The 17,833-nt window shown below is 42.8% G+C and overlaps 1 protein-coding gene across 1 annotated transcript in view; it reads left to right on the top strand.

The window, feature by feature from the left end:
• Nucleotides 1–17,833, top strand: part of serpinh2 (serine (or cysteine) peptidase inhibitor, clade H, member 2) — a 161,412-nt gene that overhangs the window by 2,111 nt on the left and 141,468 nt on the right. The window lies entirely within an intron of this gene.

Below are 17,833 nucleotides of genomic sequence, written 5' to 3' on the forward strand. Positions count from 1 at the left end.
CTATAGTTGGTCTGCACATACTGGTACTGTTTGGTCCTGGTGCTTTCTTGGTCTTCACATGCTTGAAAGCCTCCCTGACATTGTTTTTAGAATGGAAGATAGGTGTGAAGAGTGCATTAACCACTGTTTCAGCTGTTTTTGATTGTTGACTGCTGATGGCCTCAAAACGATCATGAAAGTTATTTAGCTCACTTGCTGTTGCTGCATCGACACTTGTAATCCGTCATTTCTTAGAGTTCTTAGACCTTGTCGCATGCTTCTGGGATTGCCTTTTATCGAGTTGTAATTTCACTTACTCCCCTAAGTTTGTGCCTTGCTTACTGTTCGTCTTACACTGTTGGCAGCTGCTTTGTAATTGTCCATGTTTCCAGACCAGCTGCAGTGCTTGCATTTATGGCATCCTCCATGGTTCTGGTAATCCATGGAATCTGGTTGTGGGGTGATTTATGACTCAGTAAATCCATTGATGTCATCTGTGATGACGACGGTGGTGTCCTGGTTTGTTGGTGTCAATTCTGATTGCCTTTTATATTAACGTGCATGGAGAACTGGTCTCGGTCTTCAAAGTGATGCAAAATATATTGTACAATTTATCAAAATGTTCATAATATGCAAAGCCCTTATACTTCTAGGGCCCCTACATTGCAAGTATATTATTTGTAGTTTAAGACTACTTAAACAGTCCATAATAATCTTATGTGATGTTATTAGGTTCATTTGTATCCCAGTGATATCGCCACAGCTTTCCTATACTCAGGACAAAAGACCAGAGTATCAGTAGTCGATTAGTTTTACCTGTAGAGTACCTGGATGGTTGGTGTGTATTGTAATCTGCACAAACTTCAGACCTAGCTGGATAGAATTAGGACATAGCTGGTAGCTGCCAATAAATCGCTAACTGTAATACCAAACCAGTAGTGATGATGTTCCTTGAATGGCTCACCACTGTTGCTAATCCATGGAAACCAGCAGCAATATTCCCCTCAAAGAGGAACTAATGCTAATCTAATGGCTGTTAAGCCGTAATGAGTTTGCTTGCTTCTTTCCAGTCGGGTTTAAAGGAGGCCTGTTTAGACTATCGGGACTGCTGTGGTCCCCTTATCATTACATGCTCATCATTACTCCTGCTAATCTGTTCTGCTCAATGCACACACAGATGAATATTAATGCCATGGAGGATGATAGCCGAGCGCGTGTGTGTGCGTGCCGCATGAACACCCACAGACAGATGCAGATAGGCGCCAAAAAGTTGGAACGACACACGCGGCGGCACACAAAGACGAACACGCGCAATCTTGCGTGCTCTCTGTGCTTTGCCAAGTGAGACGGCTGAGCCTCCTCTTCAACTCCGTGGAGGAAGGGAAGCTTGATACGTCGCACACACAGAAACACACACGCTGCTTCCTTCCCTGATACTTTATCACAGCAGCAGAAGGATGGAAAGAGAAAAGAATCAGTTTTAAGTGAAATCAATAGAGAGATAATCCCCTAAATTAGATTTTGAAAAGCTTCGGCACTGATGCGCAACTTAAAACCTAAGGATTGGCCCACTTGACTTACCAGCGAAACAATCCTCGAGTAAGACGCAGTTACCATGGGAATGAGCGAAGGTCAAGGATAAGCGGAGAGTAAGGGAGAAGTGGGGAGGGAGGCAGACAACGCTCTAAATCAAAGAAATATACCCAGGAATCTGCATACTGAATCAGGGTAAAACTGCTGTGATTACAATGTCACTGTGATTAATGTAGTGTAGCGCTTTAACACCCCGAGGAGGAGAGCAGCCCAGAGTGCAGGCAAGGCTGGCACCTGACAGACCTGAAATGTCATGTCATGATTGGAGAAGAGATGAAGGGTTAAAAGGTCAAGCTGTTTGATTGGATGCAAAGGCCTTTAGTGTGTGGCCAGACCTGGAGGCGGACAGATAGCTCTGGCAGAGGGTAATTAAACCTCAGCAGAGGAGGAATTATCGTAGAAAATCCACGATTTTACAGTACTGATGCTGGCAGCTATTTCTCTCTGCCTCAAGATTGCTCTCATTGCCTTCCCTCGCTCCCTCCACCATTCTCTGCTCTCCGTCTAATTCAGTCTCTCTCCTCTTTCACCACCTGTCTCTCACTCGTCTTTTGTCTTTTTTTTCTCCTTACTGCTCTCCCTCCCTGATTCTCTCTTTTTTTGTACCTTTCCCTCCATCTCCAAGTGAGAAAAATGTTGCAGTTAATAACAGGCCTGATGACAAGTGCAGCTGCGATCTGCAAATGCAGAGCTGATGGAGAGTGAAAAGGGAGGGATGGGAAAACGGTTAGAAAATAGCTTGGTTGCACAGTAGGGGGGTGGGGGGACATGTTGTACATTATGTGTTTGGCTTGAGGATATAACGGCATTAATTTCAGATGATTAACTTGTTAATATTCCTGAGTGGATTGCGCCACTGCAGCCCTCCTTGTTTGAGACAAGTAAAAGTTCTGTAATGCCTCTGCTTGTCACGCAAACAACTCCCCCCAAAGTCCCCCACCCCCCTCTACCACACACACACACACACATATACACACGCAACATTATGCACACAACTCAAGCCGCAGGAAATAAACAAAGTAGGTTGTGTTCAATTAAAAAGCTTTGCCTCTAAATTTGATCCTCAGCTGCTTTAGAAAGATCTCATCATTATTCCTGACTGCATTTAGGCCTAGTTTTTTCTCTTTCTTTGCATTTGAATAATAAGACATAACATAAGGCATATTGTTCTGGTCTTGAGGATAATCACATCAAATTGAATTGTTCGCTAACCTTCCCCAGGACTTGTCCAATCAAAGCTTAGCAACTATAACTACACACAGCAGGCCTGCTTTGGATTTATTCACATGTTGAAGCAGTGCACTCTAAAGACATAACAGCAAAAGTTTGGGAGATGAATTCAACTACGAGCTGGTCTGCTCCAAAGTAAACTGTAAACATTAGCATTTCCAGCTAACTAACTCACCAGCTATAGCTGTAACACACTGTGGTAGTGTTATTTACAAAGGCTAATTAGCTTATAAGTAGCTAATGTTACAGTGGGGTAACAAGTCACAATAGAAAAAAGTCCTAAAATATAGCTTTCCACATTTCTCCGGAGTCTGGGTTGTCAACCAATTCTGGGTTGGTATTAATTAGCAAGCTAGCTACAGCTGATAAAATCTGCAAGCAACTGATAGAAAAAATAACCAGTCGTAAAAATGAGAAGCCCTCTTCTGTCTACAAATATTACTATGAATTTTCAGCTATAAATCTGCCTGTCATTGTAATCTGGCGTAGCATTTAGGCATAGCATATGGTAAATTGGTAAATTTCCCTGCATTCATACATTGTCAGAATAATTGGAAAAAAATCATGTTTCCCACTGAGGAAATTCACATAAGTGCCCCCTCAAGGAGGAACAACTCAGAAAGTATGCAAAAATATTGCTTCCAGGAAAAACCTAGCAGATTAAAGTAGATTTTTGGTTTATGTTAAGAACCTTTTTCATCAATTAATGTATGGCATATTGATTTTTGCGCATGGTCTTTGTAATGCGCTATCAGGTTTTAACTGTTAGTTGTCCAACTCAAGTGACCTAGATTAGTTCGAAAAAATATTTGCTATTAACACTGATAACAAAACATTTTAGTGGTTTTAGGGAACGTACTGGAGCAGCAACAAGTCTGGGAAAAAGTAAGGCTACTTAAATAAAGCTCCAAACTGTCACACCATAATTCAATAGCAACATGAATATTCAGTCGGATATTAAAGGGGTCACGTTGTTTCCACATTACGACTTAAAGCTCATGAACATACTGCAGTCAGATGAACAACTTTCCAAATAGGGAAATGGGACCAACTGAGAAGTATGTATAGGCTAAATGCTTAAAAGTAGTGATAATATAAAAAAGTTTATGTAGCCTAAGGGTACTGTTTGTGGTAGTTATACAAGGTGATAGCACTTCATAAGGTTTTTTGCAGTGGGATGAATTTATTTTAGCTGGTCATGTGGAGATTTCAAATGATAACTCTGAAAGTAATCTGGTTATTAAACCTTAAATTGGAAGATCATCTCACTAATTCTATTTCATCCAGGTATTGTAAGTGATTACACTGTGAAAGTACTTTTCCAGGCATCACTTTCTCCTACACGCACACACTCACACACGAGAACAATACACGACTCCAGCACAGCCAGATATTGTACACAAATACATTCCACACTCATACACAGACATCCAGAGCAGATAAACAAACTCAAGCAGACTTTACATAAACCGCATTCTCAGAGACATTCCAATCTAACCCAGCAAAACAAACCCTACATACTGGTGAGTGGGTGTGTCACGAGTGAAGTTTATTTCCAAAACACCCTTCTATTGTTTCATCTGCCTGCCAGTTTACCAGGAACCTCACTTATTAAAAAAAATCTTCTTAGATGTCAAGTTCATTGTGAAACTGAAGCATATGCTTTCTGACAAAGAGGCTGTGTTACTGGCATCAGGGTGGTCTGTGGTTAAGGAACGCCACAGCTGAAGGATTGTGGGTTCTTTGTTCACAAACATATACCCTGCTAAAGTGTCCTTGAGCAAGACACGGCAGCCCTGAGTCATTGTGAAAGGAAAGAAAACACACGAAATGACCAAATCAGACAGTATAGATGTATTTGCATCCATTGTGAAGACTTTCTTTCACAGTGTTACATGACTATTGCACGAACCTGAGAGAAGTATTCCAGCTCGTAGTTGGTCTAACAGCTCTATACGGCGCTGCTGTTGTACTCTTTCAAAGGAGGAAATTTATGTGAAGGGACACAAAGCCCAAGGCACTGCCAGTCAAGTGATGATGAAACAATCACGGCGAATTGAGCGCAGTTAGAGATTTAAAGTGCAAAAATAAACATTTGTTTTACTAACTGTGCATTACCATAAAGCAGCTATTGGGGAATATTTTATTAAAATGGAAATTCCTTAGGAGCCAGCACAATTCTGTCTGTCATACTGCCTACACTCGCAATTTTTTATACTGTGAAAGCGTATTGTATGTTTTACTTATTAAGCTCTGACTCTGTCAGGTAAATTTGCTGTCCGATTTTTTTTTAAAGTACAATATTAACCTCTTCAATATAGAGGATTAAAAAAATAACATCTCTCATTATAGAAGTATTGGAGGAAAACACAAAAATTATAACAAAATGTTCATTATTTATGGGAATGGGAGGAGGTACAATACAGGGTACTCCAAGTAATTTAATAATCATATTTTTTTATGCACTGGGTAAGTTCTTTGACTGGCTTAGGGGAGGGACAATACACTTTAAATGGTCAAAATTCTATTTATTTAAAAAAAAAATATAATTGCGCAGATCTACACATTAAGGGCTCGCTCTTCCCTTTGCTGTTTGTATTAGCAATGGAGCTCTTAGAGACTCTACATCTTTATTTATCTTTCTTTCTTTATCTTAGTAGGGACTCAGAACATCGAATATCACTTTATGTGGATGATGTCATCCTTTTTTTTTTTTTTTTATAAATACCCTCAGTGCTCCAAAACCTGCAAGAGGGTTTGAAAGGCATGTTTTCTTCAAAGATATCCAAAATCACACCCTTTCTCATAGCTTTAAATGATGTGGTTATTTATGGTGGTGGGAGGGTTATGCAATTACTCGCCATTGTGTAGGGAGGCTCAAGGAAAGATATTTGTAGCTGTGGAAGGGTCATGACATTAAAAAAAAAAAAAAATCATATCCCCCTACTTTGATAAATAATGTACAGTCCTTTAGTAAATTTAAACATCTAAGTATTTTTAGGTGAGATAATGAAGAGTCAAGGTTGCTGACAGTTCTCAAACACTGCAATGCTTACCCATATTTTTGTATTTCCCGCCCAGATTTTTGTAAAAATGGCATAAAATCCCTTGTGCAGTTTCACCATTCTGAGTCACTCTTGTCATTGTGAACCTACACCAGAAATAGCTGTAGCAGCATTGGAAAGGGTTTTCCATCTCAGAATCTCAAATCAGAACAGAAAAAGCTCCAGTTACGTAGGGGCTTTAGTGTGTTCGGGTGCCAGACTTGCTGGATTAGTCTTAACAGCTGAAGCACGCAATTTGCTCTTGCGATTGGTGATGAAGGGGGGCTTTTTGGATGAGCAGCGCTTGTCTTCTCGGGCTTGTTTGTGCCACAACTTGATTTGCATACATTTCTAAGACTGAGATGAAAAATCTCCACTTATAGTTCAAGCAAGTGAAGCGCAAAAAATATGCAGATAGCCCTCGCAAAGCATTCTGGGTGTGATTCTCTACCAGTGTTGTATAGCAGAGCCTGACTTCTGACCTCCCTCCCGAGGAGGAAGAAAAGACAGAACTTCCTCACCAGAATCATCCTCTGTATCTGTGCTTCATTTCAAGTATCTCAGGAATTCGGTAGGAATGTGCTGGAACTTCATGTACTGTAAAGCCAAACTAATTAGCAATAAAAGGCCTGCTCTGTTTTGCAAAGAAGTGCGCAACATGCAAGATACAGAACAGTTTTCATCATACCAATTGGTGCATGTCACACCTATTTCAAGTCTTTAATGCATCATCATTGCCGCGAGGAAGTGTGTGCATAACGAGATGAGAGGTTGCATGAAGAGCCGGGAAGTTTTTCATGTTAAGTTCAAAGTTTAGGACTAACCACAGGGAGGCGGATTTCTACCTGCACACATTTCCACGATCAAATTGTGTCATGAGACCTTTCTCTAAATGATGCCTGGGCAGAGTTCAAAGCGAATCCTGTTCAAAGGAAATCTGATTTAATTTTCACTCAGTCAAGTCTAAATGTGATCATGCCAAAGTCATCCTGGTTAGCACCACACCCTTTGAGATGCTCAAGAAGGCGAGCTTTTGGATCCCTAAAGACACTTTTCAATCCATCAAGAAGGATTTCACACCACTTGTGCTGTGGCAGCCTCCCATTAGCTTTTGCAGGTAGTAGCAGTCCATGAGAGTAGAATTTTATTCATAATGTCAGTCTCTTCGCTCTTCACAGTTCTCTGGCTCATTCCCTGATTTTGGAACTTAAAGTACTTGGACAACTGCTGTGATCCACAGCCAGGTGTTTTAAAAGATATTAAATCAGATATATTTTACCTTCAGTAGCATCCCTCTGTGTTTTTTGGTATTAAAGATATCAATCATTGTGAGAGCGTGGCAGTTTAGTGTGTTTTAGTTTATTGTGTCATTTTAAAACACATTATGTGTCCCGGTAGGGAAATTAAAGTGATTTTTATTAAATAAAAAAGGCCTCTGCAAGATCGCAGGACAAACACAGTCCCAAATGATGTGCACCTTAGCATCACCTAAATATTAGTTCTCTTTTCCTTTTTGGTTGTAGTTTAATGTTACAATAAGTCTTGTACTGTGGTAGAGCAGCTTTATAGGAAGACATTGGAGGGACGGAGATGATGCCCTGTGCTGGGGGAGGGGTCTGATTTGTAATTAGCCACTGATGCAGACACCTTGGAGATGCCAGGAGAGCACTGAGGGTGATGTTGTGATGTGCCACCCGAAGAAGATCCCATGGGGGTGAAAAGTCTGATTTTAAGAACTTTGCCATCCATTCTTTTAGAAGGTAGGCCGTGTTATTTTATAAATTTCTGTCACACAACATTTACCTGCAGGAAAGTTTGTTTATTTGGCTGCAGTTGTGGTGGTTGGAGGCCAGTGTGAATGCCAGTGTAAATATAGTTATTTGAGATGGAATTGAATTGAACTGTCTGTTAAATTCATCCACAATATAGTGCACTATAAAATACCCACAATGCAACGTAAATTTGAGTGTACATATGATGTAACCTACAGTTTACTCCTGTATACCACAAGGCAATGCTGTTGTGTATTTCCGAAGGAAGAAAATTCCAGCGTAGTGTCTGAAATTTCGTTTAGTTATTCCCTACATAGTTCACTATTTAATACACAATGCAAAGAGAAGAGTGAGTGAGTGAGTGACTTAGTGGTTTGTAACACAGCTAAAGTCTGCGTCAGAAGGGGATCAGGTAAATGAATGAGTCAAACAAGCACAGGACTTTCACCCAGAAGGTTGTTGTTTTTGTCCCGCTTGAAACTAAAAATCGATATGAAGTCTCATCACTCAGAGTATTACAGAATATAAAACTCTTTTGGTCTAAATACTTTTATTCAAAACATTACTAATGACACAATATTTATGAACATAACGAGGATGGGGCAGGAGAGGGATAAATGCTGAATCAGAATGACTCAGTAGTGCAATAGGTCTTTTTCCACAGCAGACATTTTGACTTGTCGCAGTAGGAAAAGCACAGGTGTTTCTAATCACATTTACGATGGCTCTGTTCTTTCCGCGTGTCCCAGTAAGCCATGACTGTGTGACAGTGTGACTGTGTGACTGTGTGACAGTGAGCCAGCATGCACGTTGCCAGGACCATGAAACCAAGGCAGCTAAACTGAATTTAGCCATCATTAATTTGATTATTTACACATGTGCGTTTTCTACTGTGATGTGTCAAGATATCTGCCATGAAAAGGACCTACGGCTAAGCCACAGGGTGGATATCACTCCTGTATTTAGGGGATGAAGTCATCGTAGGAATTGCAGGTTTTGCAGCTGGCTCAAGCAGTTGCAGTCAAATAGAAATCTTCATCAAAAAATCAGAGGTGGGTGACATGACCGTCTGCCATCTGATATTACATGAAAAGGCCAATTTAAGCCCCACAAATCAGTTCAGCTCCAAAACACGCCCAGCAGCAGAGGCTTTTGTCCATTAGCCAGCAGCAGATCCAGCATGTTAGTGGCCATAAATACAAAGCAGACACGGCCAAGGATCCTCTCTGGTAAATAGCTGTAACCAACCGTTTGTGTTTACATCTGCTGCAGCCAAAGAGAGTAAACAGAGTGTGAGAAAGAGGTACAACAACTGCTATTAAAAACGCTGCGAAACGAGCCAAAAAACGAGCCAGCCTCCCCTCCGGCCTCAACCCCCCCCCCAAAAAATACCCCCCAACCCCTGATGCTCTTTCTGCCCACTGCAGAAAGGGAGGAAAGTGAATGAGTCACCCGCCTCCCTCTCCATCTCTCCCCCCTTTCCTCCCTCCCCCATCTCTTTATTGAGGCAGCTGCACCCTTTGACCTTTTACGCTTGTGGAATGTGTGTGTGTGTGGATCAGTGGTGCCTATGGTAAAGGGGAGTAGAGGGGTGAAGGCAGGCAGGGAGGAGAGGAGGAGGGGGGAGTTGGTGAATTTGGGCGATGGAGAGAGGAGGGAGGAGGGGAGAGGTCGCTTTTTCTCCCTACTACAAAAGCTGTCAGGGGGAACAATAAGCATGGAGAATGGTGTGTGTCCAGGGAGGCACTGAGCCGTGTTAGTGTGCGAACCGGGCAGAGAGAGGGCATAAGAGAGAGGAGGAAAGACAGGAAGGGGGGGAAAGGAGGAAGACAAATGATGGAGATTGAAACTAGATGAGAGGACTATGAAGGCGAAAGATGATGAGATAGAGAAAGACATACAGAGACATGAGGGAGACGGGGTGACGGGGGGTAAGAGAGAGAGGGAGAATGATTGGAGAGAGGGAGCGAGAAATAGAGGAGTGCAGAAGGGTATTTGTTTTGTCTAGCAGCACTCTTAAATACTGAACTTCCGTTGCCAAAGGAAACAGAACACAAGGCCCAGTATCGGGACATGTGTGTGTGTGAGTGTGTGTGGCCAGCATACCAAAGGGGCCCTCCTCCTCACTGTACCAATGACATCAGTACGGTTTGCGCTTTACATTCACCAAGTCCTCATTAAGTTTATCTGTGTGTGTCTGTGTGTGTGTGTGTGTGTGTGTGTGTGTGTGTGTGTGTGTGTGTGTGTGCGTGTCTGTGTGTGTGTGTGTATAGTTGTGATGGTTGTGTGTTCGTGCCCTGCGTTCAAACTCCGCACATTGCAGACTACACACGGCGCAGCTGGCTGCAGACAAAGGTGTTCATCGCGCTTTGTTTCAAAGATGCGGGTGTGAGGGTGTGCGAGTGTGTGTGAGTGTTTGAACAGTTGCAGGGGCGGAAGAGAGTGGGGGTGTTGGTAGTGGAGTGGAGACTTTGTGTGTGTGTGTGTGTGTGTGTGTGTGTAACAGGGGTTCAATGATAGGGTGTTTTGCTTTGAAAGCAAACTGGGGAGGACGGCAAGCCCCCCCCACCACGCACGCGCACACACGCACACACACACACACACACACACACACACACACACACACACACACACATACACACATACACACACAGAGTGAAAGTATTGATTTTCTAGCTGGTGTGTGAGGTGTGGTAAGTGGTTGGTAATAGCGGGAGAAGAGTTTCGTGAAGTGGTGCAGGTTAAGAAGTTTGGCTGCTGGGTAGAGATTTTATCTCTGGGATGGGGGCAGCGTTGATGGGATGAGATGGATGGGGGGTCAAAAAACACTCCAGTGTCTCTAAATGGGGGAGAGAGACATTAAAAAAACCACTGAAATAAAACATCTCAAAGGCACAGTTTATTATATGCACACACACACATACACACATGTATCCCTTTGATGATGGAAAAACATGGAATTTCATGTATGTTCTATAAACGTGCACATGCAGTTATGTGCATGTGTGTATTGCACATACATACATAGGGCCCATTTTTGCACACAATAAGCAAACATATGCACACACGCCTCAGCAAAGCACTTATGCATACTTACACACTAAACACCTGCAGACATGTCAGAATGAACACACATGCTTTAGAGTTAAAGCAAGAGAATAATGCTGTTGTGCTATCAAATGCATTATGCAAAAACATGAACACATTACACAGACACTTAAGTACAAAGTACTTACATAATTACAGACGCACCTATACCCACGCATTTGCACACGCACTAAACACATGCGAGCACATGCTTATACATGCATGTTACCAGACACATTATGCACGCACAGCTCCTTGAGCAAATTACATGCAGGGCACACAAGAGCATACATTTTATAGAGTACATCCAGGACGTATTGCAAAGTGACATGCATACTTTCAGAGACATGAAGGACCAGGCATGAATATATACATCCACACTACCATTCATCTTTTATAAATGGATAGCATTCACATTAAAAACATAGGTGTATTAAATTAGCAGGATGCGGCATCCAAAGCATTAATGTAGCAGCAAACAGCTATGTAAAGATATAGTGGAGTGTTGGGCAAAGAATTATGTCATGCTCCCTATTGTGTGTGTGTGTGTGTGGTAATCTGAGCTTCTCTGTTTTTTGTTGTGGTATATGGTCTGGCTGTGTGTACATATTAGTGCATGTGATTCATGTTGGCTAGCTAATTGCTGCCTCTCTGCACTGTGTTAATACAGTGTGTTGGTGCTATTAGCTGCTGGCCAGCTCAGCCACCTTCATTTTGAGAACCAAGTGCAGACAACCCCGCCCAAGACTCTGAATCTTAGATATGCTCTGAATGTTGCATACAGCTCCTTGAAGGGAACTGTTTACCCTGTTTAAAAATCAATTCAATAAAAGTTGCACACAATCCAGTTCACCGAGCTTCTGCAATTTGGGGCTTATAGTCCTTCTGAGCTCACTGACCTCCTGCTGAATTACACACACAAGAATGGTATGAAATTAAGATATGGATATTGCTTTTTGAGGGCAGCTGTGGCTCAGGAGGTAGAGTGGGTCGTCCACTTAATGGAAGATTGGCGGTTCAATTCCCAGCTCCTGCTCCTGTGTTAAATTATTTTTGGGAAAGATACGGAACGTCAAACTAATGTGAGTTTGAGAAAAGGTTACTGGGTAGCAGATTGAACCTTATAAAGTAGTCTCAGCGACCAGTGAGTGAATGTATGAATGAAAGTAAAAGTAAAAGTGCTTTGAGGGGTCAGAAAGGTCTAGAAAGGTCTAGAAAGGTGCTATACAAGTGCAGGTTCATTTACCATTCATTTTGTAAAGGCCTTTATAAGCTTAAAAACAAGTCATTTTAAATTTTGTTTTTGGGCCTTAAGTAGGTCTCGAATTCACATTTAGCAAATGAATGACTTTATTCTGCTTTACTCTTCCTCTGACTGGCGTACCCTGACATTTTTACCCTCACCCTAGAGCCAATGTCACTACTCTTGCCTACATGGATACGTCAGATCCCTCTCACGTTATTTGAAGAATATCAGCTTGCGCCATCACACAGGAGATTAAGAGTCCCACAGGCTCAGTTGAACAGGTTGAGAAATTCTTTTGTTCCTCAGTCTGTCAAACTATTAAATCAGAGTCTGGCTTCTAAGTAGCCTCAGTGTACCTGAGTGGAGCACTGAATCTATTAGGTAATGAGTAATATGTTTCAATGCAGTCACTTTTCATATTATCTGAGGTGATTTGAGGCATTTATTGAATGATTTTATTGTTGACCTACACTGTGACATACAGTTCTGGCTATCTCCACTACACTCAGATCTCCTCAAAACCTAACAATAGGAGCACAGTTTAATCTGGCAGACCTTCACTCTGACACCTCTGACTGTAATCGCCCATTTTTCTTTCCGTAACAAGACACAATAGATGTTTACACCTTGTCAGATCTTAATTTTTTGACATTAGACCTGTATGAATTTATTATTTAAAATATTACACGTTAACCCAGGTTAATCTGGCATTCACAATGAAATGTGTTTAAAAGCCTGCTTCTAATAGCGCTGTGTAGGGCATGTTGTTTCTGTAACTGGCAAGACGAAGAAATCTGATTCAGGCCAGTTTGAGTAATAGATTCATGAGTTTTTGAAGGCTTATCAACTGCCAAACACAGCACAGCGGTTTATAGTATTTCCAGAAAGGATTTTACAATCAATCACGATGGCAATCATTTTATATTTCACTAGGTAAACAGTAGAAATACTGTGTTCGCATTAGAAAGTAATCTACCAGAAATGTGTCCTATCGTGTACATTGGCACCCCTGCTGCTTGAACCCAGTGGCCTCATTAAGATAAATAAGGGCACTTTTTAACGCAGAGTTAATGTTGGTTTGAACGCGGCCTAATAGTGCTTCCTGGGTCACTGCTTTGAGACCTTGTGATTGGCTTCATTGACAAACAAAATGAGCGATTGCTGAGGCAATTGGAGGTGACAGAAACGTGGCTTAAAGTGGTAGCTACACAGAAGGGCTTTATCACGTCTGCGAAAGTTTACAGCCACACGTGAGTGTTTTCAATTGGACACCCCCCCCCCCATACACACATGTGAATGTATGCACTGTGGAGAGCGTTTTTGGAAAAGCACTGTTTTTATGGGGTTGGAGAATGCCAGCTGAGCGTGTGTGTGGAAGGCCTCGTTGAACAGACCTTCTGCCAGCAGTAGTTAAATGGTGTCTATAAGCACAGAGAGGAATAACATCCTTAAGACGTGTGAAATCCTCGGCTGCTCCTGCCCTTGTTTGCCGACATGCTCGATCTATGTTTTTGTTTTTTCCTCTGATGAAACAGGTGGTCTCTGTATAGATCCAGCACCCCCTCCCTCCCTCGCTACACGCACACACACGTCTTCTCCCTTTAGGTTCGCTGTGTAATAGCCAAAGGATGCTTTTCTTCCCTGATGCTTTCACGGCATCCCTGTCTCCCCCATTCTCTCCTCACCCCTCTGCATTACACGCCACAGCTGCTGGTGTCCTTTGGAGGAAAAATGATTAGCGTTCACAACAACTCTCTCTTGCTCCTTTTTCTCCGTCACTCAGCCTCCTTGTGTACCCTCAACTCCCCTTCTCTATCGACCAGTCACTCCCCCACCACCACCACCACACCTCCCCCTTCTCTCTCTCTCTCTCTCGCTCTCGCTCTCTCTCTCTCTCTCTTCCTCTCTCTCTTCCTCCTCTCTGCAGCTGAAGCGTGTACCACATTACATTCAGGCAGAGAACAGTGGTGATGGGAGATTTCCTGTCTGCCAGGCGTGCACATGTGCAGGTCCCCGGTTGCCTTTATCATTTCGCCTGACAGATACACTGATAGCACTGTGGCGCACGGAAGCACAGACTGTCTCTCTCTCACTCACATACACACACACACACACACACACACACACACACACACACACACACACACACACACACACACACACACATGACTGGGGTGTTCGCATGATTCGAGAGCAGATTCTTCAACTGAATGACCAGGTCAGAGTGATGAGATTTTTCTTTTTTTTTTTTAGACAAATCTAGCCACGAAAGGTTGCTCCTGATTGTCTGATATATGAAAGAATCACACAAAGCACAAAGGCTATTCACACACAGTTGTGGTGAGAACAAGTGCAAAGCAGAGTAGCATTGTTGTTATTGTTGCAGAAGAGAAGGGACACACTCAAAACAGGCACAACAACAGCAATGGTGCCTATAGTGACAAACTTTCAAAGCTTTTTGCAAGGCTTGAGGTACAATCAAAAGTCTAAAGGATAAGAGTGTGTATGTGTGTGTGTGTGTGTGTATACTTTTGTTGTATTCACCTAGGTGTTTAAAGGGTTTGTTAAGGGTCTTGTTTTATTTTGTCCTCTGCGGCGGTGCGATAGAGGGAATTTCATTATGCAAATCTATGTCTCTCTGCTGATGAGCATGCCCTCAGGCTTCTGTCTCATACACAATGGCACTCACACACACACACACACACACACACACACAGTCACACGCAGTCACACACACTCATGCATATAAATACTCCCATCCATGCAGTCTATGTCCCTTACCCTCAGACACACACATGCTCAGACACTCGTGAAAACATGCGTGACTGTGCCACACAGACACAGTCACGCATATCATGTCTGAGACTGGAGGCACGGCGGGGTGCATGTGTGCATGTGTGCATGTGTGTGCGCGGCGAGGCTAAAAGGGGCTGCTTAAGGTTACAAACCGTTTCGGGGGGTTACAAAGCATTTCCCCCACAAGTTCTCTTGTACATGGATGCCCTATGAACACACAGTGCCTGTCACAGATACACTGACACACACATGAAAATATAAAAATAACTCTAAAAAGTAGGCCCAAAAGTGTGCACGCAAACATGTACTTCAGCACACACACACATGGAAAATAACAAATACATGTGTGCATGCAAAAGGTCAAATTACACACATGCACAAAAGGAGAGCTCGACCCCATGTGGATGTGACCCAATGACCCTGCTGTCACACACAGTGCCCATCTGCCACAGAGAGGCACAGAGGGAGGGGACAAGGGTGGGGGATGTCTTGAGGGAGGGCGACTAAGTAAGTGCTCCAAGGGGGTGGAGCACCGGAGCAACTTAGAGAAGAAAGAATGTGTCTTCACGGTAAATTTTGACTTCACTTTTGCACAGATGTGCTGTTTGGTGCTGGGAGAAGTTTTAGTGGTTCTAGATCCCCCCACTCTTATTCTTTCTCCATGCCCTCCCCCTACTCACACTCATCTAAGGAACAAAATGTATTCCTGTTGGCCTGGGGCGGATCTACACAGAACTCCCTGTCCGCCATCTCCATAAAACTGGAGCCGTCTCCTATGGTAAATAAAGAAAATACTCAGAGAAGCAGGCCAACTACTGTCCTGAATGTAGAACAGATGAGGAACAGAGAGGGAACAAAGAGGCGAGGGAGGGCCGACGGGGGATGAGGAACTTGCTGTTGCCATGTAAAAATGCATCTCCACTTTTTAATTTCCACTGATGGTATTATATCAGCTTAATTCTGCAGGCTTATCAAATAAAAAAAAAAGTTCATTAAATTAAAACTACCAGAGATAGGAGGTTTTTCTTGGTGTGGAGACTTGTAATATTGAAAGAAAAATCTGTTCCAGTTGAAAATTTGGCTTCAAGGATGTTTTATGGAAAGTTTTTGGTGCACAAGCAGGAAAAAAAACAGGGAGGATGAGTTTGTTGTGCAAATTTGGCTGTAGTTATGTGATGATATATGATCTGCAGTTATATCAGGCAGTTATTGCTTTTTTATTATATCATATATTGGCATCCACTGGCAATATGATGGCAGTTCCTCTCTGACCAAAGCGGCCTGAAAACAGCCTGTAAACCCAGCAATAAAGTTTTATTTTCTGTGCAGACGATGTTTCATTATTTTATTGTTCGGTTATATTTTTGCCGAATTAATTTTTCATTTAAATGCCAGTTATGGCCACAGGAAAATATTTTAGTCACAAAAAAAAATCAGCTTATATGCAGAATCAGGGGGAAGAGACAGAGGAAGAGGAAGGGGAGAAAAGTGAGAAGAAGGCACCCAGGCCTCCTCCCCGGAAAAGAGGAGGAGGGAGGGAGGGCAGGTTGTGGAGCAGGAGAGCAGGGGGTGCGAAGGATATCCAGAGGGGACCAACTGTAGTGGTGTCAGACGGGGGCTGCTGCCAGCACACATCCTGCCAACACACACCAGGAGCCAGACACACACACATGCGCACACACACACCCTCAGGCCTGGCCCTAAGTGTGTGAACAACCCTGCCAACTGTACCCCTACCCCCACCACCATCACCCATCCACCCGCACCCCGAGAGACCCAATCTGGAATCGGTCTACAGCGACAACTCTGGTGCCAAGCTCGCCCTGCTGCCGGCCCTGCTCGGGCATATTTCACTGAGTTAGAGATGCGGGTTGACTGAGCTCTCGACACAAAGACTGATTACACATCACAGCGCTCGGAGGTTGAATTGTATTTTGGAGCGGTGAATTGTTTGAGAATATTCCTCCAAAAGGAGCAAACTCAACCTGGATCTTGTAATGCTGGGAGCAAAGTTGTTCGGAGATTGTTTTCCATAGGCAACCATTAGCCTTCGAGAACCTTCGTGTACATACCCGCAAATTATTTGCTCCCCAGAGTGAAGTGGCGGTTCAGCCGACACATGTAGTACCATTCACGGCTTTTGTTGTGGATTTATATTCCGCTCACGATGTTTGTTGCATGACATCCCCTCTTTTAGTTTTCTCCGTCTGCATCAAATGCAGGAGAAATGCCTCCAAAATCATTGTTAGAAATCCCATAATGCATCTTTAAACCTCTTCTCAGCCCAGCACCCTGCCTCCCAGCCCCCAGCCTCCCAGCAGCACTAACCCCTAACCCTCTTAATTCCCTAATCATGTTTATGCAAATTCCAATTCTAAGAAATGTGTGTACATAATGGATGCTGCTATCACCTATGGGACAGACCTGCCTTATATATATGCAGGTTTCTCTATTACAGGCAGGCTGCTAAAGATTATATGTGGAGTCTGCAGATGGCAGAAATGGGTTTTTGATGTTTCAGACAAGCCAGGCTCCCAAATCTGATTATGTAAAGACTGTAATGTAACCTGGGGGTGCAGTGTAGATTCATATTTTAAAAGATAGTTTGGTGAAATAATCATAAGATTTGGCTAAAGCACTATGATCAGTCACAACTGACAAGGTTTCTTTTTTCCAAAAAGTTCTCAGATGGTGGTCTGAAAAAGAGCTGAGGTGTGTGGGTTGTGTCTTTGCATAAATAAAGACAGGGCAACAATAAACAAGACTAAATGTCTACAGCCAGGCAGTAGTTCTGTGAGGGTGTAGTTAGTCACAAGGAAGGTTAGAAAGCCACACAATGCCCACTCTAATCCCATGCTCAAAATAACAGTGCTAACATGCTGATGTTTCGGATTTAGTTTCTCAGCCCAGTCATTAGAATAAATGTTGGCATTGTATGTTTCTGATGTTTAAGGACATGTAATATTGTTATTTAGTGGATACATGTGGTTAGGCATCATAACTGCTTGGTTATGGTTAGGAAAGATTATGTTTTGGCTTAAAATTTCCTGTTTGGTGGCACTGTCGCTGCTGCTAATAAGCAACCA

Source organism: Plectropomus leopardus, chromosome 23 (assembly GCF_026936395.1).
Source record: "Plectropomus leopardus strain MGB_pleo_1.0 chromosome 23, ASM2693639v1, whole genome shotgun sequence".
NCBI classification, from domain to species: domain Eukaryota; kingdom Metazoa; phylum Chordata; class Actinopteri; order Perciformes; family Serranidae; genus Plectropomus; species Plectropomus leopardus.